This window comes from Nipponia nippon, unplaced genomic scaffold, assembly GCF_047370975.1.
Source record: "Nipponia nippon isolate SJK-2023a ecotype South Korea unplaced genomic scaffold, ASM4737097v1 scaffold_7, whole genome shotgun sequence".
In the NCBI taxonomy this organism is placed as follows: domain Eukaryota; kingdom Metazoa; phylum Chordata; class Aves; order Pelecaniformes; family Threskiornithidae; genus Nipponia; species Nipponia nippon.
This window is the reverse complement of record NW_028262391.1, coordinates 40,998,007-41,024,424: the sequence shown is the minus strand read 5'-3', so window position 1 is coordinate 41,024,424 and position 26,418 is coordinate 40,998,007. Positions and strand designations below refer to the sequence as shown.

General features: G+C 40.7%; 1 long non-coding RNA gene across 1 annotated transcript in view; it reads right to left on the bottom strand.

The window, feature by feature from the left end:
* Positions 1-213: 213 nt before the first annotated feature.
* The window catches only part of LOC148051028 (uncharacterized), a 34,926-nt gene continuing 8,721 nt past the window's right edge, over positions 214-26,418 (bottom strand). The window contains exons 2-3 of the long non-coding RNA XR_015700486.1: positions 751-820; positions 214-334 (exon numbers count right to left, since the gene is read on the bottom strand). This is a non-coding gene — a long non-coding RNA (uncharacterized LOC148051028). The remainder of the gene's footprint in view (positions 335-750; positions 821-26,418) is intronic.

Genomic DNA, 26,418 nt, shown 5'->3' with positions numbered 1-26,418 from the left:
GGAATGTGTCCGTTATCATGTTTTGGCACTGTGCAATGCCTGGCATTCTTCATACAACCTGCAGATAGCCAAAATACTTCTTGGAAAGAGATTTCAATACAGATTTCCCCAGAATGTTATTGGAGACCCACTCAATTCTGAGTATAACCTTGAAATAACTGATAAAAGGGGGTTTGACATGATAGCTACTAGATTTACAAGCAGTAAGCATACCTGCTATAGATCCAATTCCAATAATATTATACCCTTCTCAGAAAAGGAAACAAAAACTTAGCCAAATATTCTTGATTTTGCATGAACTCCACAATCATCTAGCAGTCCACAAAGAGAATTCCTGAAAAAAAAAAAAAATTACTCACTTTAGCACTGAATAATTCTCTGCTTCGGTGCCATATCTTCCTCACATCTGTCATTACCCCATGGCTTTTCCGTGCAGGACAAGTTAATGACAGGGGAAGCTTCAGAAGTCCCACGAAACCCTGGAAGTCAGGACCTTTTGTCCTGCCAGAGAGATGTCTCAGCAGGTTGCAAATGCAATTTGAAAATTCTGGATTTGGAAATTGGGCTGTTTAGCTCCTGGATGATGCAGAGAATCGATTAATTAACAAGTGACATGAGACCTACCCATCTCTTCGCTTCACCATCCCACTGGGAAGCAAGAGGAATGTTGAGCATCCCCCAGAGCGCAGAGGCAGCCTGCGGGACTGGGGAATGTGACTGCAGCTCCATTTGCTGCTGCACAGCTCTCACCTTTCAGAGGAGCTGAGACTTCATCAGCATTTACTTCTGCCAGAATCAGCTCTGAGGATTTTCCCACCATCTGAAACGCAGAAAGGAAAGGAAAAGCAGAGATGCCGTGGAAAGGCAAGGGCTGCTTGTCACGCTGCCATAAACAAAGGCATTAAAGACGGGCCATGTTAAACAAGAGTTTTCCTTTATTGAGGAAAGCTGCGGACAATTTAATCCAAAATTTCAGTAAGCATTCTGACAAGATTTTTAATGCAGCTGTTTTTTACATTATGATCAAAATTGAAAACAATCAGCAGAACACAAATGAGAGTATTTGCAAAACCTGAAACAAACAACAGCTTCAAAACCTCAAACATTCTGGAAAAAGACCTTTTTAAACTTCTCTATGTAGTAAGCATTCCTAGTACTGCCTGTCCAAGAGCAGGCAGTGTGACTAAACTGTCACAGAGTCACGGAGTCCGAACTTGAGCGGCGTTAAAAGCCAGCTCTCTTGACCATGTTCCCTCCAGCTAGCTTTGGGGAGGGCACAGTGACAAACACAGTGGAAGTGGCCACATCTCACTAACAGGGAATGCATTGCCTCATCTCTAGATGCAACAACTTTAACAAAACATTTTCACCAGTTTCATGGTGAAAACTTTGTTTCAGAAAAATAAGGGGAATTGGAAATTCCTGCAATAAGGCCAAGCATCGTTGAGCTGCCCGACCCAGCACAGGCTCCAGCCTTCGGTCTTCTCCCTTCCCTTCAATTTCTTTGCTCGAGGCAGATGGTTAAAATTAGAAACATGCACGTAATTGTGATCTTCATTCAAACAGTTTCTTGTTTACTCTCTGCTACCTACTTTGTCTACAACTTTCTTTCAAGTAAATCATACAATTACTCTTCCCCCCCCTACATTTTAAATGACATTTGATTAACAAATAAACTAACCCTTAATAAGAAAACTATTGTCTAAATAAGCACTAATACTTTAAATTAAGTATTTTAAATACACCTAATTACGTATTTAATCAGGATTTAACAGGACATGCATTGTATGCTAATGAAACACAAAAATTAGATTACTTAAAAGGTATTTATTGAGGTTTAAGAATTGTATAAAATAGAAGTATTTGCTACAAGCTGGCACATATGATAATTTTTATTAACTCGAAATAACATCAATGAAATAAATGTTTAAGTCCAGTGATATCACTTATACTTGCTTTGTAGATAAATATACGTATGTCACACAAATAGGACTGTTTCCATATGATATGCCTAAATGCATTTAACCTGGAAGCATCAGGCTAGTTTCCTGTAACCCACATCCTATTTCTGAGCCTGGCTAGCTTGTTTCTATCTATTGGCATTTGGGAACTGCCAAAATTCAGAATTTGTGGTCTGCAGGAAATGTCAGCATTTTGAAATCAGTTTCCATTCTGATTCAGAACAACCTTTTCTTCTTTCTTTTCCCTTTTCCTTTTTTCCCCCCTTCTCTTTTCCCTAAACTTTTCACAGAATGGAAATCCATCAGAGCTGCCCAGAGCCATGCCTGTGGGAAGCCTGGGGGTCTGCCTGGGGAGTCTCCTTGTGTTCAGGGACAGGGTCTTCCTACATAGATGTAAATCCAGAAAGCTGAGGTCTGTGATGTGGGGCGGGCTTTCTAGTGTGGCTACCTTCAAGCTGCAAGTGCTGGCAGGCAGCCATGGAGCCACGCAGGTGACCTGGCAGGAAACCAGACAGATTTACAATGAAAATCTGCTTAGCAGGCTAGGTTCTCTGGGAAGATTCATTGAAAGCCAGATGTTTTCGTGAAATGTTTTGCTTTTGACGAATCGGCATTTTCTGATGGAAAAAAACTTTCTCTCTGAAAACTTCCTCTGAGCTCTGCCGGCAGCCGCTGCTGCCGAGAGGAGTCAACAGCTGTGCGGCGAGGCTGGACAGTGTGTGGGACAGAGTCCCAGGGCCTTCAGCTCCTGCTCCTCCTCCTCCTCCATCACACCAGAGGTGCCCACTACGGCTCAGGTTCCAGGATGGATCCTGCTGTTCTCCTCCACTGCAGTGTGCCAAGCAGTGGGAGCTGGCCCCAGGATAACCATTCCCAGTGCTCTCCTACCTCCAGCACTTGTGTTCAGACAAAAATGCTGCCTCTACACCAAGCAGAGTATGAGCAAACGCTACAATATCTGCAGGGTCTCTCAGCAGCCCTCTCTCCTGTAAAAAATCCCAGACCGGACCATCCGGAGGCTGGCAATCCCCTGGGGGTGGGTGTTCCCAGGGTATCAGCATTACACCCACCTTCCTCATCCCCTAGTGCAGCGATTCAAGGGTGGTGACACAGGAGCCCACCAGGGAGCTGCTGGTGAGGTGTCCCTGGCTGCCTGCCTACCTCAGGCTGTGCATCACGCACCCAGCCTCTCCAGCAAACCCACAGACGCCAGTAGCAGCACACCGGGGATCTAACAGGCTTTAACTTCCAGGTCTTTCTGCCACCTTCTGCTGTCTAACACTGACTGCCGATACAAGCAGCAAAAGGCAGCTAGCACTTGACAGCTGAACGCAGCTCAGACAGATAACGGCTTATGCCTAACAAAGCCATTCCTAATAAAAAGAAATAGGCATAAAAGTGGAGAAAAGGACCGTGCTGCACACAGGGCTTGGGGAGTGACTGAACAGTGGCGCTTCTTTCAAACCATGAGTTATCTCGAAGTGACACTAAAGGCAAGCACATGAAAAGTGCTGATGAAGACTCTGCTTAAAGACTTATTTTTCTGAGGCAAGAAATGCCATATGTCTTTCTCTCTGCAGCAGGCCAGATCCACTATCCTTATTTCTGGTGTTACAGTAAATGGTATACATTAAATGGTCACTAGGTCTTCAGAAACTTCACCTCCGATATTATTTTAAAGGACTTTCAGCTGTGAAAAGCAATGTCATTTTATTCTCCAGACGTAGCTATCTTTCAAATCAAAGGTCATTTATTTTTTAATACACAAAGTATTAAAAAAAAAAAAATCTCTTGAATCCATCACATTCAGAACATCTGTCCGTCCCAAAGTCTCAAAACATTAACACATACTTTGACTGTAAATATGTTAGAATATCCAAATAACTGTGTGTCAGATATGACACTTTCTTGTGCTAGTGAAACCCAGATGAAATTCATCAACTTCAGTAGACTGCAGATTTAGAGTTCTGTAAATAAGGGAAAAAATTGGCCCTGTGCTTTAATTAACATTTTAAATCAAAGCTGCTTTTGAAAATGTTCCAAAATTGGAAGAGATCATAAATAACCTTGGTCTGCAATATTAGACTAGAACATACTTGTGCATTCTTTGCTTTAAAAAAATGTGTTTTTTATCAAACGATAATTATGGTTGTGCTTGAAATGATCCGCCTTAAATTCTTCAGGAAGGTTAAATGACTGCTGAATATTAATATTTTCCCTTTAGTCAGGGATTCAAAACAATTCCCAACAAAATGTTGGGGCCGGCAGATTTGGAGGGCTATGTCATTAAAAGCCGCTGTTATTATTCCGCTTACATGCTTGTTCTGCAGAGACTGTATTTTCAGTAATAAATAATGTTTTGAAACAAACAGGTGATTTCTGTAAGAAGAATCGACAGTATTTTTTGAAGGCAGTGGTTTCTGTAGAAACCTTTCCTCTCTTTGTCCTCTCCTATCTGCAGGGTATTGACAGCTCTGACAAGACTTTGATTATCTAGTCAGCAGGAGCCTGAGACTTGTCACTTGTCAGGTGTGAGCCGGCAGTCACGCAGCTGATGAAACAATTGAAAGGAGATAGGCTGAGCATGAGGAGGATCAGGGTCATCAAGCCCAAAATGTATGCCTGTCTAGTAAGGGGATGGCTTACACCCTCATTAATGACTCCAATAAGGCAGGAGAAGGAGATGGGGAGGAGCTGGAATAGGGAAATAAGAAATGCAAAGGTTGGGGATGGTGGAGGAGCTCCAGTTGTCAACATCTGCTTCTTTCCCATGGCTCTGCAGTGACCGGGAGCCGCTGCAGCCCCAGGAGAAGCCCCAGCGCCACCAGCACGCTGCCTCTCTGCGCCCATCCCCTGGTTGTTACTGGAGGTAGAGGTGAAGGTGGCACTCTCCCATGCCTCTTTTCCCATGCGACGGATGGGTTTTCAAGCTGCACCCCCCTGCGGTGGGGGTGAAAGGCAGGGTGGCTCTCTAGCTGGACCTGTAGTACGTCAGTACCCTCTGGTTTCACCCCCACTGCGAGAGTTAACAGCAATCCACCTGCTCCTGAGGACTGCACTTCAGCTGCCTCCAGCATTGACAGAAATCCCAGCTGTGACAAATACCTTTAGCCCATACGCTATGAGGTCTAGGTTCATAGGGGTGATTTCTGCCACCCTTGGTGAGAGTTACTGTCCCACCACTGCTGAGGACATCTGCCCAGTGATCTGTGCTTTGGCACTAGACTGTACAACCGAAATTCCAAGAGGGGCATTGACTAATCCAGAGACAGGCTTAGTCAAGGAGGGCAACATAGAATAATAGCCGTTGTCTTGCAATTGGCAGGACTTAACAAAATGCTTTGTAGAAAGATCTCTGTAATCCATAACTAATAACCTCTCTGTATATATCATACACAACTGGTGGGTCAGTTGATAGGAGCTTATCCTAAGAACATTTCACACAAAACTGGATTAGTACAATATGATTTGCACTGGAAAATCATTCACAAACTTCAGCTCATGTAAAACCCAGGACTTTTTTTGGTTGGTTCTTCTCACATTATACACGGTCTGTTTTTCTGTGATCTGCATTAGTTACCTATTCATATTAAAATGCAGTTCAAGGTGTGCCTTGCAAGATTTAACAGGCAAAAAACTGCTGCCCAGAAAGTCTCTTTTAAATTTAAATGACAACATAAATTATTATACACTTTTAGTTAATACCACAGGAAAGATCGTGAGTATTGAGGACACAATCTGTCAGTTATACACATGCAAACCTGTAATCATTTCACTGATTTCAGGACTTTCTTTCCAAGTCTGTGCAGACACAAGGCCAATGATGTCAGAGTTTGGGGTCCCATCACAGGAATAAATTGTGAGCTGCATTTACTAGGTTATGTGAGCCCCAAACCCTTGCAAATAGTTTGGGAGTTGTCTGGTGTCCCTTATAAAACTGATTATTGGTGTTCCTTAAATGTCTGGGATACTTAGATGTATGGATAAGATAAGCATGGATTAACTAGGTCTGACTATGCATATCAATTGAAGAGAAAATTTTGCTCTGAGATAAGGCAGCAATGAAATGCCACGAGGCAGGACAGGCAGAATCACAGAGCAGAGAAGGCTGAAGGTCTGTGACACTTGCAGATGGTGGGACACAACAAGACAGGGAAGAGGTGGCTAGTTAACTGAGGACGGGCAAGAAAAGAAACAGCTCTAATATTCAGTATGAAATGTCAGAGGTAGACATATAATTTCAAACTTGTAAAGTTTTTTTTTCTTAACTTTGCACAACAACTTTCTCTATTGACATAAATCGAAAGACAGCTCAGTATAGTCCCACTCATGAGAGGTGTGGTACACACCAGTATCCCTGCTGAATGTTTGGTAGGTAAAACCTTTCTTGCACAGCTGGGCAGTTATCATGCACTTGGCCAATCCATCAGTGAGACATTTTTCACGGAGGATTTCAAAGCACTTTATAGGAGTTTATTGCATGCATCCTAATCAGGATTTCATATGCCTGAAGGAGAGAACATTAATGCACCTGCTTCACCTAGGGCTGTGCACTAACTAAAATTCCCTATATCTAAACATAGAAGTTTAAGGAGTTTTCAGTATCGTTCAAAACTGGAACACAACTTAGAAAATACAGTGTACAGAATTACTTATTCTGTAGCTTTTAGGGGTACCCATCATGGTGAAATGATACTTGAATTTCTTCATATAAGCTGGTTCTGAACTTCTAACCACAGATCCAGTATGGAATGGATACTTGACAGGAGAATGATAATGTGATAAATAAAGCGCTCACCAAGAATACCAGGGAGCAATGAATGACAGGTACAGATCAATGGACTATCAAGCATGTTTTCAGCCATCAGTTTATTGTTATTAATGCTTTAACTTAATCTCCAGCTTTAAAATAAACGATAACACATTCACTGCTGTCTTTCAGATTTGATTTCTCATCTCTAAAACATTGAATCAGAAATGTAACCTGAAAATGATAAATTTACACCAACATAATAAACTCATTCAAATGAATGAATTACGCCATTCTTGGGAAGGGACTAGGGTTTGCTGAATGCGTGGAAACCCTCGCCTCACCCGCCCACCCCATGGCCCCATGCTCCCCCACTAGCACCTGCAAAAGTGTCCTCTTGAGACTGAAGTTTACTACGCAATTAGTGAACATTTATTTAAAAACTATAGTAAGGAGCAGGCCCAGTTTTAGGTGATACTCAGACATTTCCATACTGGTTTCTAACTCATTGACCTCCTAATGCAGGGCACATCCTGGACTTGCTCACACCTCAAAATTATCTGAACTACAGAAAGATTTTGGCTGATCTAGGTTGCGCAAAGACAGTGATTCAATGAAGTGCAGAGGGGTACCTAATTATTCTGGTATTGGCAATAATTTCCTGAGTAATACCAAGGGCTCTCCAGCACGGGCAATAAGAGTTCAGGTCCTTCATTATTAGAGAAGAACCTATATCGTAATGCCTGGCTTTGATTCCAGATTATTAATTTTCCATTTATCAGACTTTTGCATTGTTGAGGTTTTGATTATTTTTTTTTTTTCAGCTGGGGACACTGCTTTACTACATTCAAACCTGCAAAAGCGTATTAGCTCCAAGTAAAGCAGTGCTTCCTTCAGCTCCAGCCAAAATGCTGGAACATTTCATCAATGGAAGAGAGTCCTATCACCATCTACTGTCAATTGTAATAATTCATAAAGGATGCCATGGAGATTTGAATGTACTATTTGATCACTTTTTCAGCTCTTGCCATTTTGTTACAAGAGCAGAGTTTGTGAGAAGATCAAACCAGAAAGCTATCAATGCTCAGCTATCAATATACATATCTTCTAGAATACAAAATCCTCCAGTTAATATAAAATAATTGTGGAAATGGTTGGCAAATTAAAGACGGTTGTTATAGATTCCAAAAATACTTTTGCTTTCAGCAAAATACATTTTTAATTACTTTCCTACTAGCTGTCATTTTTCATAAACCAGTCTAGACAACTCGTGCCAAATCATGCAAAAACTGATCTCAATGAAGTGCTTTCCTCTAACATCAAAGATCAGAAAATGTTCTCTTTTTCTAAAAGCACATGTGGAGTTTAACAAAACACTTCTAGATAAACTTTGCTCTTTGTGGAGTGTTAAAAAAATTCCCTTTTTGAAAACCTGGTATATTAAAATACAAAATAATAGCAAATAATTATTTTTCCATTTTTGAAATGAACTTGAAAATATAAAAATACACATGTCCACATTGTATGTTTATTTTTGTTATCCCCTGAATTCAAGCTCTTTTTCCAAAACATATTGCTATGAAGCACAAACTAGCAAAATCTGTGTCACCACAGTTATAAGAAGATGCACATACATGTTTCTACCACACCTTTTATCTTGCTTATCTTGAGCATATTGAAAAGGAAGGGAAAAGAGTGAAAAATAATCTGAATCTGTATTTCCATTACAATTTTGCCTGGAATTAAGCTGAGTTATAGCACTCAGAAGTAAGGAATTATGTATAGTAAAGAATGTAGATTTTGCTTTTAGCGTCATAATCAATGTCCAAATCTAAAATTGATATAATTGACTGTTAATTAATTCCCTTGATATTTTCATTAGCACATCCAAGCAACAAGTCTTCTGTTTGGCACTTCTGAATTATTCAGGAAGTACTCAGATTGCTATAATGAAGGCGCTACTGCCTGATACTATGCTGGCTAATAAAGTTAAATGCAAGGCATGCTTTTATTTTTCTATTCTGATTGGACAATCAAAGATTTCCCTTAAGATATGTGAAATGAAATTTCAGAGCCACACAAAAAAAAGTCAAGAGAAAAGTCCAAAGATATTTTTGTGAAAAAAATCCAGCTCTATACTTTCAATAGTGGTAGCTTTCCCTTAAGTCCTATAACATTGCAATGAGAAAGGTTGCTGTGGGTGGCACCTAAATCTGTTTTGAAGGCTCCTTAGGTCTCTGGAGCTAACATAGCCCTCCAGGTCTTAAAACAGTTGCAGCAGCCTAACCAGCCAAATGACAAGTGGAGATTTACTAGTACCATTGCCCTTGCTGGCTGTCCCTCCATTAGCAATGTCAACAGGATACTCCCAAATACTCCTTCAAATCCCTGAGCAAATATTGTTGTCTTTACCCAGGTAAATCCTCTCTGATCACCCATGTTGATTTTGCCAGGGGAAAGACTTCAGGATTGGCCTAACCAGGAGAAAGTTAGGAGTTCTCTTTCTGGATGCTTTGGTTCATGACTGCGTTGAAAGCCAAGACAGCTGGTAGGGCTAATGCCAAACTTGGCAGCTTTGTGTCTTTTTTTTAACACTGTTTTTTTTCTTGTAAGGTACTAAGTGGCAGAAATCCCATAAATCTTGCCATTCCAAAAAGAAAAAGCTTGAGGGGACTGGGTGGTACATTTGATGGATGCACTGTCCTTAATGCACTAGCCTCTTCCCTAAGGGATTATGGTTTTGAATTTAGTGCAGAGAATGAACTGTTCCTCAACTGATGGCAGTAAAAGTTTATCAGCAAAGGATAGTTTTACCTTTCAGATCATCACAGTGTTCTCTGACATGATCCTACTCTGTACAGATCCTTCAGTGCCACTCACAAAACCAATAAATAGCCACTACAGAGGCAATTCAGGTTTTGGTTTTTTTTCTTTTTTTTTCTTTCTTTTTTTCAAAAACCAGAATGCTACCAGTCCTAATTAATTTAATATTTGTCACTTGGACACCATCTCCCATATGACAACCTCCAAAGACTTTACAAAGATTAATGACACCCCATTATATCAATGAAGCAGAAAGAATAAGAATTAGTTCACCCATCACTGAAATGCACTCTCTTCTGGGGTGGAACATGACAGCTACTTAACAGTGTATAACATGGAGGAATAGGGCCTTGGGGAATCAAGAACCCGCCAGTTACTTCAAGTGAAATATTGGTCCTACAGCAATGAAGTTGTTCTTCTCAAGAGTTGGTCACTGAACGGGTATGCTCTTCCCAAGCCTCCTACGGGATCCTATGGCTACAGGAAGACATTGCACAACTCTCATGGAGGAAAGTGGAGGAAGTTTTGCTGATACTCCTTAGGTAAGAGACTGTAGTACCAGAAATTAACATCAGCAGAGCCATGGGGGTAGACAGTTCTCTGAAAAGTGGGACTTAGATCTCTTTTTAGAAACAGAAAGCGAAAAAGCACGACACTTTCAAACACTGAATTCACCTTGTCCCTGTGCAGAAGGTTGGACCACAACAATCCTGACCAAAAATCTCAAGAGAAGAGTTAAGGAGTTTTCATATAGCCCTTCAGAGAAAAGGGGTCTCTTCCCATGGGGAATTAATTGCACTGTTACTAATACGGAGGGGTTTACGCCTGTTGAAGGAGAAGAGGGACCCTCCAGCCCTGCATGGGAGCACCTGCACGTGGAGCTGTAGGAGGATTGGTGCCTACTGCTAGAGGGCAAAGCCTCAGGGCCCCATGGCACCCAGCGCCATAGTGGACCAGCCAAAAACCTGAGAGTACAGAAGGAGCACATTACATTAGGTATTTTCTTTCCTCCTAATAACTCAGGAAATTATGTAAATCAGAAATATGAGCCTATTTTGGCAATTGCAGTGGAAGAAGGGGGTGAGCTTGACACCACCCCACCCCTGTTGAGAGTGGAGGCTGGATGAGCTGCACTGACAGCCCCAGCATCGCTGCCAGCCAGGCTGGGGAGAGGTTAGCACTGGGGCTGCCACATGCCCCCATGTCAGCGCCCATGTCAGCACGTGAAGGACATCTGCCTGAGGTGACCACTCATTGTGCAGCCAAGGCGTCGAGTGCACCTTCCACTCGCTCCATGACCACCCCACCAGTGCAAACTGAAACCTGCCTTCTCCTTTTGTAGTTATTGTATAGGTGGTTGCATTTTGAAGTATGAAAACTACTATCAGTCAATGATTAAAAAGGGCTTCTAAATACACATTGTACAGCTTTATCAGTTAATTTGAACTTGCTGAGAAAAAAATACCCACATTTTTAGATTTGATCCTCATGGTCTTAAAATATTAATCAGACACATGCTCGGTATTTTTTTTTAATCCAACTGTCTCCAGAATGCTTATTGACAATTTACAAAGAGAAGTCAGAAAATAGTAAAGGGAAATATGTAAGTAATTATGGTTCTAGTATTACAGGGCCAAGTGAAGTAAATTAATGTAATGCAAACATTTTGTGGATTTGTTTAATTATTTGCAAGTACAATTAAATCTGCAAGTACAATTAAATCATAGTGCAGTAGATGGGGGTTTATAGATGGGAATGTTCCTAATGAGTCTTTTCAGAACACTCAAAATTCTTTGCAAAATATGGATATGTTTCCTGGTCATTTATATCCACTTGCTGAATAGATGACTGTATACAGCTGTGGCTACGTTCAAAAAACTTGGGAAAAACAACTTTCAGTTAGCGATTGATGAAATTCGCCTTATATTAAGGACCAGCACAAGATCTTCCCACTTTTGCTTCCCCATGGGTCTTCCCTAAAGAGCTCATAGGGACTTTGTGGAAGCCTTGTGCAGCCCAGCAGAGCAGAATGACCAAAAGGGAATTTCACTGGTTCTGGGCAGTACCTGGAGAGATTTCCGATCTGCTCAAGGAATTACTTTCTGTGGACCCTGGACATCCACCAGTCCACTCCTATTCCAAATCTAAGAGCACATGAATGATAGAAAGACCTTGAAAAGCTGCAACGTTACAACTCTGCCACCACTGAAGTCAATGAGCTCATCCCAGAGCTCACAGGGAGCAGCAACAGACCAATGAGACCTTTGAGAATTCAATTCTAAATGACTACAGTATCTCCAAGAAAAAAAAAAAAAAAATTCAAGTAGACAGGGTTACATGTTGTTCCTGTTAAACTGAAAATTTGCAAACTCAGATATTTCTTTTCTGAAATATATTGCAATTAACAATTCAATGTCCTGAAATTATAGTTCAGGTTTCACATGCTCATATAAGTAATAGCTAAAACACAGTATGTTTTTTTTCTCCCTTTTTCATTAAGGATGAAAAAACAAACCCACTGACCTAGAAAGTATTGTCTAAGTAGTATTCAAGATGTTGTCTTGAACTCCTGAATGGAGCCAACAAAATCATTCAAAAACCTAAAGAACATTCAGTAACATTTGTACATGTCTGAGCACTATATAGCATGAAGTACCCACTGTGCAATGGACGTCATCTAGATCTTTCTGGCTGCAACTCACAAAGTTGAGACATGTTTTGAAAATACATCTTTGACTTTGGTTCTTCAAAGAAATGCTGAGAAGTGAAAAGAGAGAGACTGTTCGAAACGCTCAAAGGCCTATGTTCTTCCAGAGACTGTTTAATTACCAACTGAACTGCCAATCCTTTCACAAATGGATCAAAAAGCCACAGAAAGCAGTGACTTAGCAAAAAGAAGCAACTTCATATGTTTTGTTTCATTTAGAGATAAACTTTCTCTCTTTTTTTTCTTTGCGTTTGCAGGAATTTTACAACTAGTGGCAGATGTTCTGTGTTGCATGGCTCTTACTCTTTTAAAGGGATGAGCAAACATGCATAGTATTCAATAATACATAGGAATGTCATATCTTTTAGGCATTACCCCATCCCTGTGAGGTCATCAGCCTTTTGATATTTCTAGATTTAATCTTACTTTAGAGCAATCAACCACAAAATTTGCTTTTTCTTGATGTCTCTCTGAAATTCACAACATATCAGCATTATTGACTCGGCATCATTTCAGGTGGTTACTGCATTCATGCTGAGTGGGGCTTGGAAGTGGAGAGGGGGGCTTGATTAATTTTTTTGGTGAGGGGAAACTCTACAGTCTTGACCCTAAGGTACCCAGCTTTGGTCAGCTGAGGGCTTTGGTCCACCAAGCTGGAGATGAGAGCAGAAGCCCAGCTTGTTTGGCTAAGTGTTGATTGACTTGCAGATGGATGAGTGTGAGCATGTCTATGGGGGAGGAAGGTGATCAGAAAGTGAGGAATCTGCTACTAGCCTTTAAATTGAAAGCTTTATACTCTGTGCTTTTATAACTGATGTTTTATAGATGTAAAGTATTCACAGCCTCAGTGACAGCATCCGGTATACCTTTCTGAAATGAACAGGCACCTGACCTCAGCTGGGTCTTTGATGTGGTGGCTTCAGCTCTCAGTATGTAAATATGTTTATTTGCTACAGAAGCCAGTTCTTTAAGACAACTGACTATGATTGCTCTCACATAGGGATATGAGAGCATGAGGGGAACTTCCAGAAGCAGAACCCTCTGACCACTTGTATTTTGTACATCTTAGATGGGGAACACTGTCCAAAACACTACTGAGCTTCACATGTCAGTGTTGTTTTCTATCTGCTTCCTTGCATACATAGTTTTCCGAAGTTCAGAAACTTGGATAAGCTCCTTCTATTCAGTTCTCTGCAAAACTGACCTGGAATAAGTTTTTTAAATTATGTGAAAAAATAAAAAACACTTCGTTTTAAAAACATTTCCTATGAATAGTGCTTTAGAGGTCATTCATGAGACCAAGATTATTTTAAATTGATTGCTGTTACCAAAAATCATTACTACCCAAACACCCCTAGTACTACTTTCCACTTAGGACACAGCCCAGGCTCCCAGTTTTCCCACAGGTGAACCATTTGTGGAATTAGGACTAAAACTGCAGAAGATCTGCTTGTAATGCTATTAAAGCAATGCGGGTGTACTAAAGCACATAGGACATCATACAGGGAATCGATGGGTTAAATAGATCTTTTTTCAGCTTTAGGATTTGTATGAGGAAATGATGTACATGTAGCTGGGCACCTACCGAGGATGCAGCACGTATTCTGACAATGGCTTTCCTCCTTATCTAGGATCTTTTAATAAAGTGTTAATTATAAAGGCTTCTCAACTCATTGTTTAGAGTCCTAAAGAGAAGCGCACTTTTCCTGTCAAACACGAAGGGTTTGCAGCAAGTGAATTCGTCTTGTAGCAGTAAGCTGTATTTTCCTGTGAAGTGATTAATTTAAACGGGTTGGAGCTGCCCTGACGTTCTGTGGGCTCCTGCACTCCCTGGCTCTAAAATAAACCACAGCAAACCATGCCAGCACCTTGCTGCTGGCACCGTGCCTTGGAGGGGTCTACTTTGCACCATTTTACAGATAGAACAGATGCCCAGGCTGGGCCTTTTCCTAGCGAGACCCAACGGCCAAACGCTGCCTGTGGGATGCGCAAAGGACCAGTGCATTTAGTCCTGGCTCAAGCTAATGCATGCAAGTCTCTGTGATCTTGTGTTTTGGTGAAGGGTGAAAGGCAGTGTGCAGGTTGTCTCCTCTAGACCATTCATTACTGTAAATACCTCTATCGTGTCCTCTGTTGTCACTCACTGGAGGAGTAAACAGATTGGCAGATGAAATACAAAAAGACCAATAACAGAGGTATTAACATGCAGCTCCATGAACTTTAGCCAAAATGGAATTAAAAGTGTGGGAGAAAGAAAAAAAATATCACAATATCATCTGAAAGCAGCACTGTCTCTAGTATGAAATGCTGTGTAAAGTGAGCCTTCAAAGGAAAAATAATATCACTTTGTAATGCTGATATTTTGCTGAGTTATTTTATGACAAAAAAGCATTGTGGTATGTGAATGAATATGAATTTACTACTTTTAAATAAGCAAATAAGAAAACAGAAGTAGATCACTATAAAAAAATTCCTGTAATACTTTGCATAAATGATCACAATTAGCAATTAACTGGGGAAAATCAGGCTTATTCTATTATTTTCCCTGGCCTGTTAGGGTATCACCTTAACTCCATGGTCAGGTTCACTTGGCTAAGCGCAGACAATCCCATATATGCTATTCACATTTTGAGCTAGTCAGATACAAGATGGCTCCAGTATAAAAACACCCAACCACTCGTACACACACTGCTATTAGGAGGCAAGTGGGGTCCAGCCAGCCCAGCGCCAAAAGACAGACTTGCCCTAGGGTTTAAAGCACGGAGTCATCAGCTCCAAAAATTCTCATAAATAGAGATTAATTGCAACTTCAATTTCCATGTAGGAAACGTGAAACAAAACAAAATCAGTGAAGAATGAAGAATCTCTAAGGCTTTGGAGATGTCTGAATGTCAATATTTCTTTTTTCTAAATGGAGAAATAGAGGAGCGGGGGATGTGTCTGGACTCAAATGGGCTGGTTGCACCTTGCCTTTTAGCCAAACAACTGCATCTGCATGCACTTTTTAAACAGTGCGGAAGAGGACAGCAGGAAGACCTTTGAAAGAAAGGTCTTGAAAAAGAGGGGTAGAAGGAAAACACCAGAATGCCCTCTTCAGACAGTCCCATATTGCTTATCTCACAAACTCATGTCATACAGTTGCTTTTGCCATATTTATCCCTGCATATTTTGCATGATCAGAGGCAGTTATTGCTAAAGGATTATTATACAGCTTTGTGTTGCAGCAGCACCCAGGAAGCGCAGACACAGAGCAAGCCACCTCTGTGCAAGGTGGGAACACATTAGAAAGTGATAGCTTCTGTTGTAGGAATTCATAATATACCTGAAATTGGATCTGAGAGACATAGGCTGAATTCACACAATGGCTGATGGGTATAAACACTTACATCCTCTTCGGACAAATGTTCAAACACACTGTTAAGTGACTTACTGAACTGAGAGATGGCTGACCAAAATCGCTTAATTGAGTAAAGGTGAATGCCTCTGTTTTAATCCTAGCCTAACTCTCCCAGCTACTACATCTTAATCATATGCAGAAATGATACCTTCCTCTCCGGATCCACCGCTCTCTGATCAGTACAATGAACCAGAAAAAAAGTTTGCAAACACAATCTAATTCACATTTGAGGACACCTGAGGAGCCCCAGCGCCCTCTATTTGTAACAAACCATTTTGCTAAGAACATTTGTTGTTAATGATCCTTGCTATTAAAATATGCACATTTTGGCATGATAACTCTTTCTGTGCCTAAGAGCCTTACGCTTCCACCAGTCTGTCTTCTTTATTAGCAATGTGTTTGCACCATGATTACAGATGTTGCAACGGTAGAGATCATATTCTCTTGAACCTTTAGGACAGGATGCCTTACATATTTGCCCCAAATGTCACACTAGGAATGGTCTCATCATCTTCCAAGACATACCATCACAGAACAGAAGCTGACACTTCTGCATTCCCCAACAGCTGCTACTGTAAAGGCTCTGCAAAAAGGCATCTCAGAGCATGTCCTTCAGAAGTACTGCAGTGACAGTCCTAACCTGTGCCTTGCAACTACCATTCTTGAGTATTTTTTGCAACTACTACAGATACTGCACATGTTTTATATTAAAATTGAGATGAAAAATTGCTGTATACATTATGCCTGCACATGGACGTTATATGAACTCGTCTGTTGTTTGCTTTTCAGTACTAGTAGATAACCATTGTGATTCTACCCTGTGTTTTTTATTGAGCAATGCTATGAGAAGATTAATCAATTTGCATACAATATAAATCCACATTCATCTTTTATTATTGCACAATCAGGAAGCTTTAATGTAACATAAATTCAAGTGCTACATGCTTTGATTGCGCTTTGTAAAAATACTTAAATACTGCTCATTTGGAAAGAATCTTATGGAGATTTTCTAAGTGATATATGTGGCATTTGGGGAAACTTTTGTGATAAAATCTCTGTACAACAGTGGGATCACTGGCCTTCCCCAAGTTCATTAGCTGCTGAGTATCTTAATGAGCAGAGTGTTCATAAATGTTTTCATTTAAAAGACCAAACTGAATCATGGAGGAAAAAATGAAAAATCAGCTGATAGCAGGAATTTATGGTATAAAATGAATAGAGAATGTACGCAATATTTTAAAATATACTACTCTATTTGCTAGTGAATTTAAATTATTGCTAGACTACATAATACTCATTGTGTTTAGGACTATCATTTGGGGCCTGATTTTCAATAACCACCAAACTCCTTCTAGTCCCTTTGAAAAATCCCAATTCAGAAGAGGTATGTGGAAGTTGACAGAAGTAATCTTTTAAGGAATTATTAGTAAGCAATTAAAAAGGCTGGAGATATGTGATCCAAGTTACAAAAGTGTTACATGACAAAAATCAAATCAGAATTCTTTTTAATACAACACACTGACAATAAGTCTATTGCTTTAAATACATTTACAAATGAAAAGGTTGTTTCTGGATGACCTCTCTCAATACAATAAACTTTCTTTTTGCACTTTCCTTTGGGCTCTTGCAAGAACCAAGAACAACAAAACACCAAAGAAAAAAAAGACAGGTTCAGCTTAGAAAGAAGCAGAATTGCCACTCTGCCTGAAATTTCCATCCCAGTTTTACAACTTCAAGGAATTTAGATGGGATTTGGAAAAGACACTGACATTTTGAGTGATTATCTGAGGAGCACTGAAATATCTTAATTACTTACTGGTAGCAGGGTATTAGTAACTGCAGCTCAGTAAAGGAAGGGGGAGATAAAAAGCTTTCTTAAGCACATATGTGATTCTATGTAAATCTGAACTGCTGCCTGAAATGTTTGCCAATAAAGATGAAAGTCCCACAACATAGTCACAACATGATATCTATCATATGGCTTCCTGGCTGTTGTGTATGTTTTTGCTGTGTGTAATTGACTGTGTTGGTGTTTGCACTACCTAGAATTTGCATATTAGCTCAAACACCGTATTCTTGGTAGGCCTGATCCTGTGAGCTCCCTGAGAGCCTCCGGCTGCCCCTGAAAACAGAGACACCAACACGGGGCTCTCAAGAGGCGCTGAGCTCTGCACCTGTGTTTCGTTTCCACATTTGTCATCCTTCGAACAGAAGCTGAGTAAAAACACCCATGTTTCCATAAGCACAAGAATGAATGCTGAGGTTTCAGCCTTCAGACTGAAACATATCAGCTCAAGAGATGACAAAACATAGGCTCCACCACAGCCAATGTTTGGGTTACTCTAGAGGCAAATTTGTGATGGATGCAAAAGTACGGTTCTGAGATTCAGTTTAGTTTGCACATACCCCCACGGATGTGAGTTTCTCCATTCCCACCCTTTTCTTTTTTCTAATCTAAAGTATGAAAACATGTGCTTCTGGAAATCGTATTGGAAATTTCTGATAATTGATTCTGTCAACAAAGCCAGTAAGAATAGGGAAGAATTTCACATGGAAATCCACCAGCCACCATCTCTTACAACAAATGTAAAGTCATGATCTTATTATTACCCTCACTGAAGTTATTTCCCTTAATCCAAGCACTCCTGCTCTGCTGTCAGTCCTGGGCTATCCAGTAATCATCCGTCTGTTCTTGTAGTGCTTCCTCTGCACACACTAGTAGCACAAAGCAGCTGTGATGAATCAGACCTACAGATAGGGATTTTATCCACTAAGCAAGTACAAATCATTAATAGAAATTACCTTAGTGTATGACTTGGCTGCTTCTTGTGATGCAGCTACATATGTTGCAGCATGTAGGAGAAAGAGGCACAGCAGATGCTACTGGAAGCAAAATCCCGAGAAGGAAAGATGGCATGTTGCTAGCAGCTCTGGTTAGAGGGGGATGAAAGAAGATGATGCAGCACTTACTGGACCTGCTGCTGTTGCTATTGAAGCATCTGCTTCATTACCGTGATTAAAGAATGTGTTTCCACTTCCACTGCTGCTACTTCCTCGGTTTTTTTTCTCTGCCTTTTTTTTTTATCATTATTTTCTCACGAATGGAAGGAAATCTATAAGGTCTCTAAGCAGGTTCACATTATGGGCACGCAGGGTGGGTGCAGGAATGGGAGGAAAGGATTCCTACACAAAGATGCAACACTCTCCTTGAGTATGTAACAAGTTAACAATCCATTTAAAAATAAAGTCTTGACCACCAGCTAATGAGGCCTTCTGTAGCAAATTCCAGCATAAACAAACACTCATACAGCAAGCGTGAAGTTCAGGATAGGGTCAGAGTATTTAAGGCAGATAAGTGGGAAATCTGGATTCTAGTCCATACTTTACCAGGCTGAAGCATCCTAAAATACCATATCTAATTAATCAGAACATCTTTCTGACTCACTCCTCAACAATTACCCAGGCAGGGAGAAATAGCATGTAATCAAAGGCTGTAAAAGGGTCCTCTTATATTCTGTGCTGGACACCGAGAACACAAAACATCTTTAAATTTGTGACTAGAGGCAGACTTCAAGGATATCAGATTAAATAACAAGAAGAATATGGTAAAATTTCAGTGGTGGGATAGCAGAGTCAGCAAGATTAAATTTCCCAGCACTGGTCCATACCAAAGGAAAGGGAGCATCAGCATCCCCACTGAGGACCTGCTGCCGAAAACCGGTGTTCAGACCTGAGGGCAGCTGGAGTAAAAGGTCACAACAGCAAAAAACAATGACAGTCGCCAGCCCATAAGGCCTCAGCCCCTCTCTCCCCAAAGGAGGAGCTGCTCATCACAGCCAGTGAAGGTGGCCAGTAAACTGAACAGGCTTTTATTAATATGACTTTTGATGCTTTTTTCCCCCGCAGCTTGTGTGTGTAAGCATCTTCACACAGCCACACACACATCAACACATCCTCCCACACTACCTGCCCAAGCAGAGGCCATGAAAGTATCTTAAAATCATGCCCAGTATAGAGCTCTGTCCCAGCTGCCCAACTGTGAGCAGTGCAGCTTGTCGGGGGCTTAGACGCTCGGGGGAGAAGCTTTGCTGTGCACAGACCTCACTGTAGAAAAATGAATGAGATAGAGCTGCCCTGACAGATGTCCTAAAGGCTTTGCTACTGCAAGGGCTACCAGTATGGAAGAGCACATTTAATGCAAGAGTTTAGCTCCCCTGAATTACACCACAATACCCCAAAACACACCGTAAGATCTTAAACCACTTCGAGTCCAGAACAGCTTTAAGGACATTAACTCCGTAATGCATTTAAGGCTCTCGTTTGCTATGAGGGCCCAATCCAAAGCCCAGTGAAATCCATTAAATGATTTCCATTGACTTCAATAGGATTTGAATCAGGCTCTAAATCCTTAAAGCAAAGTCTGAAGCAGTTACCTCGTTCTGCCCTGAAGCTTTTAAATCCTTAAGCAGTTTAAAAGGAAGCGTTGACTTGATTTTTTTTTTATTCTCAGTGAATTAAAAACCATGTCAGATGCCATTGCTAAGCCCCAAACTACCTTTACAGATATAGTTTTCCTTTGTCTTCAGTCCCCTCATGGTTTATAAAAAAAACAAAACAAAACAAAAAAAAACAAGCAGCCAAGAAAACTAATTAGAAACCCAGATATGCAACATTCATATGCTTAATTTTAATCAAGTGAGAAACTTTCCTGAATAAGTAAGTTATACAAAATTAAGCACATGCTTAATTAAGCAGTCCTATGATCAAGACACAAGTAGGGGAAAAGCAGTGACACTGCTTATAAGCAGAATGCTGTTACATGTAAATAAGCCAAAAAAGAGAAACAATGGTTTTAGCCTGTGTGCATCAGTTAAGGCAACTGCAGATGATACCTACAAACACAGCTGAGAGAAAATGGGATTTTAAGAGTCCAAGTGTCCCTTCAAGTTCTTAACAGTGTTTTACAGAATTTGGGGTAAACACAAGATCAGCCAGAGCTTCCTGGAGAAACAAAGGTTCCCCGTCACTACTGGGTCCACATAACTCAGCCTCTGCTGAAATAACTGCCCCTATTTCTGCAGAATCAAACCAAACTGAGCGCTTGTCCTGTGTGCATTTGGAGATGGGGTGATCCGGAATTTGATTAACACCAGCATGAATGAGGCATCTGCCCAAACTACATCTCTATTTTACCTTGATTGTTACTAGCCTTTTTTGAATTGATTCTATCGCTTCCCTGTTTGGTAACATCAGTGCATAAAATAAAGTAGAAAAAGGAAATTTTCATGTAAGTTACAAGTTAATTTACTGCTCGGAGAACTCTCAGCCTGCAAATGACTGATAAAGACACAAAATGAGGTACCCAAAAAGTATGAAGAACAATAGTCAGAACATTTCTGAGTTCATCCTTTTAATAAAAGTCCCCACCTCAGCTTCTTTATTTATGATGTAAATAACATTTCAACAATAAAATGAGGGAACTGAGGGAGCAGAATCAATGCTGAGACTGAAGGATGTTCTTCAAACCACTGGCAGGTGTTTGTTACAAGTTTCCCTCTGTGCCAGTCCACAGAGGATATGAATTATTGCAGCTCCCAGCCGCAGAGCTGTGGCTCCAGAAGCTCGTGCTTTTAGCTATGGATGGCTTTGCTTCACTGCCTGGTTTGTTGGCCAAGATGGTGACTGTCCTTTTCCTCAAGGCAAATGATACCTGAATGTTTTGCCAGTTCTACATACATTTTCCCTGTAGAGTTTTAACAGATGAATTTATTTTATACTACGCCCTCTAGCACTATGATATCCCCACACTCCTCTTGCGCAGGACTGAGTTCCTAACCCTGCCATTAGGATGCCTTTTAGTGACATGGACGGTCCAATTAACGGCAACTACATTTTGCCCCAGGTCACTTAACCAACACATCTCACAACTCAAGGTGCCCAAAGGGATGTGGGCCCATGATGGTCAGAACAAAACCACATAACTTTCAGATACCACATCCCTACAGCAAATCCTCAGTCTTGAGTTAGATGGCCCACTTGTCCCTCTCAGACACTGGGGAAAGTGGGCAGCGCAGCATTCTTATGAATGCTAAGGACACTCCCACCCCACTTCTGGGTGCAGGCAGCGAGCCCCACACTGTCCACAGCCCAGCAGAAGCTTCTCCTGCAGCTTCCACTTCACCATCAGAAGGGTCAGCAGCAGGGAAGGTCACATCTCCTTCAAAATGCACTGGGAGTCCCTCTCCACCACTACCTTTCAACCAACAGCTTTGTCCTCACAACACACATACACAATTCATGAGATACCTTGGATCATCTCCCTCAGCTATCTGAAGCAATCTGAAAGCATTGCCTCCTGTTTCTCCAGGCAACGTTCTTATGGCCAAATATGCAATATTCCCACTTTCCAACAGGCAGCAGCTGAACAGGAGTTTTGTAAAGCTCCATTTTTGCCATACATGCCTACATCCTCTTTCAAATGCCTAAGTCCTTGTGTGGGTATTGGTCTTAAGTCTCAGGAATGAAGTGATCTAATTTTCTTCTAGGGCACAACCCCACTGTGCAGACAGACAGGATAGTAGGGTTGACTGATCTGTGCTAATGTGTTTTCTGCAACCAGCGTTGGATTATGTTACGGGGAGAGACGAGGTTGGATGGTTTTGCCTTCCTTTCCATTACATGGTATAAAGTGTCCAAACAGACTCTGCATAACAGCCTCATGTCTTTGCAGGCAGCAGTGGTACTTGCCTGCTACAGAGGAGAAGCCAAAGTTATTTTAATGACTGATGGATTCAGTTTCTGTGGCCATCTTTAATACCTGGATACTGTGATGAAAATCAACCACAGGAAGAACTTGATTTTATTTTTCATTTATATTCACTTTGTCAGTATGAACGGATGGTTTTGGGGAGCTCAGCTGCCCTTTTAATTTGTACCTTTGCAATGTGGAACAGGTATCTTCCACTTAAAAGTGAGTAAAGCCTGCATCTCACTTCTTGTGGTTTTTGTCATTATTACAAATGGAACTCGGTCTGGAAGACTTTCTAAAAAAAAAAAGTTAGGGAGGTAAATACCCCTTAAAAAAGACAGCTATTGTTGTAACCAGGTATTAGTCATTGAATATCATCATTCAGTCTCTAATTTCTAGAAACAATAGGAAAAAAGACCAAAATGTGTGTTTGATGGAAATTACTATTATATCTAAGTCTTACAATGTTCCCTTGAGCTCTGGCCAGGAGCTCCGTACCTCTTCACATCAGGAAACTTTCTGCAGAGTCTGGCTAAGGTTTCTTTCTGTAGCTTTCCATGAAGATATGTGGATTGTTGGAGAGATCAATACAATGCTCCAAAATTCAACCTCCCCTTCTATTCACAGTGATCTTCAGGTCTTAGGGAAGAAACACTACTTTTCAGCTGAATGCAATGCATTTTAGAATTGTTTTCTTCCTTCTCTTAAGCCTCATTTTATATTTTTAACACATCCAACTGCTAGCTGGTTTGGCTCAGAAGTGAGCTGACCCTACTAAGGTGACAGAAATAAGTGCTCTAGTTCACTGAGTGAATAGCAGCTTTATGGTCCCTACCACTTTCATACTACTACTAGCACAGTCACACCAGGAGAAATTTCCAAAAAACATGACATTTCCACTCAGTGGAAAACATGTGATGCAGAAACAACGTAACATGCCTAGTATCTTGCTACATTTTGATCCATTTCATATATTTTTCTGGATTTCATTTGTACAATCATGCTTAATCTAAAAATGGCAAGGTTAGCAGGTTTTATCAGACATAGGTAGAACAGTTGACGGTAACAGCTTCGTTTGTATGTAAAGTACAAGGGGCTTGCATATTCCTGTTTTAGAAAATATGTTTTGGAAGTGGCTGATTTTATAGTTGATCCCAAACGAAAGGCTTTTCCCCTTCCCCCTTAACAGTGTCTGTTTGCTTCTTGAGTTCACTAATGAACCATTTGGTTTCCCCCTCCCACCCGAAAGCTAAGTGAAAATACATGAGAAAGCAGATTGGACATCCTGTCTGTTCTGAAACTTTAGGACTACCAGATGCAGACAGGACATTCCCAACCCCCAAATAAGTTTTGACCATCACCTCCTTTCAGGTTACCACTGGGGTCCATTCAGTCTTTCCATAAATTCCTAGACTTTAACACTGAAATGAAATGATTATACCTTTGATGTCTAACATAACCTTTGGTGCCATGCTGAAATAATTCAGGTCAGAGCCCAGGAATGGTGAAAGACCTATTTTCATTGACTATCTCTAAAGATTAAGGAACAATTTTGGAGACCACATCATCCAGAACAAAGATAAAAGTTCCATAACAAAACCCCCAGGACTATTTCCAAATGTGCATTTATACAACACCTTGGCATCTGCACTGGCATCTCACTGCCTGAGTCATGGTGACACAGCAAAGAGGAAACCTGCATTCTGGACAGGTTAATCTGCAGTTATGTTGGAGGCAGTGGTCCCATGAGTGGCAGACAGCTGGGCTGCCCATCTGATTCAGTGCGGCAACTTTTTTTTAGATTACAAGGTAAGAGACAGGAGCTGGAAATTAATCCACTGTAGAATAAAATGCAATCTGACGGGAAGAATGACAAAGTGATGTGTAGGACTGCCATCCTCACCACAACAGCGGATACTAATGTGCTGGTTATCAAAGTGGGCAACGTACTATTAGAACCAGAATATCATTGTCTAAATTACTGTTACATAAAAGATGTTACAGATATTTGTAAATCATACTATTCAGAGTCACCTGCCTTTTCAGAAGATGAAAGGCAGAAAATTGTGTAGATAACCACCATGGAGGTGCAGCTGAGACATCACTGCTGAAGAGCAGGAATCTCCCCCTGCAAGCTCTTCAGCTCAGCTCTGAACAGCGGTACTTATGATTCAGCTCATATTCACTCTATCCTCATTTATAAGATAAATAATTTTGAGATGTATCTAAAATTACTTTACAACCTTTTAATCACCGAAAATTGTGTATAATTATTATACCTGCACTCGGGTGCCAAGATCTGCTGTGAAATACTTGGCTGCTCAAAGTGTGTGGAGGAAATGCTTCAATTCCACATTAATTAATGAATTTTTATCCCCACTCCTGTCCATTAACAGCCACCATGCTTTTGCTGTGAATGGTCATTATTACAGACTGAAATAGGAACATAAATTTACTGATAATGAAAGTGTCATTTGGAGGGGCAGTCTATCATACTGTGTGCTGATATGGTCAGACCTTTTTTTGCTGTCTCGCATCTTTGCCTTGTTTCGGAAAGGCTGGCACGTAAGGAAGGGATCCTTTATTTATAGATACCCATGAAACATCCCTTTAAATAAAGTAGGAATGATTTTCAGTATTCCAGTAAATATTGCATTGATTTTAAAATTGCTCTCTCTTCTTATCAGACATTGCAGGTCTTCGCCAAGAGAACATCCCTGACCTCCTTGCTCTTGAGATTGCTAGCCAGGTTGGTTTTGTGTTGGTGTTTTCTGTTGGCTTATTTTTTTTGACGAGGAGCATTGTTCACTCTTGGAGCAAATTACCTGGTTGACTTAATCCTTGTTGGGCACCACTAAAAAGAGATTTCAGTTGATGTTCTGCATCTCTGGACCATATGGAACAGAGCTCAAGTCACATTTTCTACCTTTTAACTATTTAACTCCTTATTGAATTCAGTGGGTAGGATCTGATGGCATTTCATCTGCTAATTACTTTATTAGCTACAGCATATGATATGATGCACATAGCATGAAAATTCATAAAAAACAGGCCTTAGTGTAAAAGCATTGAATTAATGTGTCTCAAAATATGCAAAATAAAATACGGATGTAAATAATCTTAAAGAGAATCTTCATTTTATACTGGGGCTTGTGTACTGTTACTTCTTTTATATAGTATAAGTCTACATACTTAATATAACCTAAATTATCAAGTGCTTGAAAAGGTCCTCTTTCAAGATGAAGTGTGTCTGAGGGGAACCCAGTGGCTTTGCAAACCCGGTTCAGTTTGTGTGCAGCTGGACACTTGCTTATATTTAAAAGAAGTACCTATATGCAGCTATGTAGAACAAATTGCCAGCTTTTCTTAATCAAGGACATCATACACAAATCATGTTAAAATATTTACTTTATCCAGTACCCCTTGCATGATACTACATTATTGGAGGTTAAGATATTTCTTTCAAAGTCAAAGCAATCAGTGTGATATGGCACACTTGCACTGAAGCCATCACCCAGCAGCAAGCTCCCCAAAAGCAAACCTCTGCATCCATGCGGTACTCAGCTGACTTCAGAGCCTAAATTACACTTTGTGATAGTTGCTTACTTCTCAAGGAAATAGTTGAGAAATTACTATTATTTTATATTTGAAAAGGCAAAGTAATTAGATGAATGAGTTGTGCGAGAAAGGAAGTTATTCACAGGTTTCTTCCTATTGGCTTTCTCAAACTGTGTGATGTGGCACTATTATATGCATGCCATATGTATGTCTAAGTTTTTCCCTACAGTTCTTGGCCAAAACGCCCATGTCCTCCCAGTACTGTCTGTCTGAACAGCCTTAAAACACAGTAATTGCCTGAACCCTGTGCATATGTCCAGAGTATAGAGAACACTGAAACAGTCCCCCAGTTTTACTTAAGTACTGCACCACAGGACTCAGCCTCCCCAACACATCTAGGCACAAGGTATTTTGCAACCGCTTCTAAGTTTGCTCAACTAAATCTTTGGTCTGAATTTTTGTGAAGAACATCTC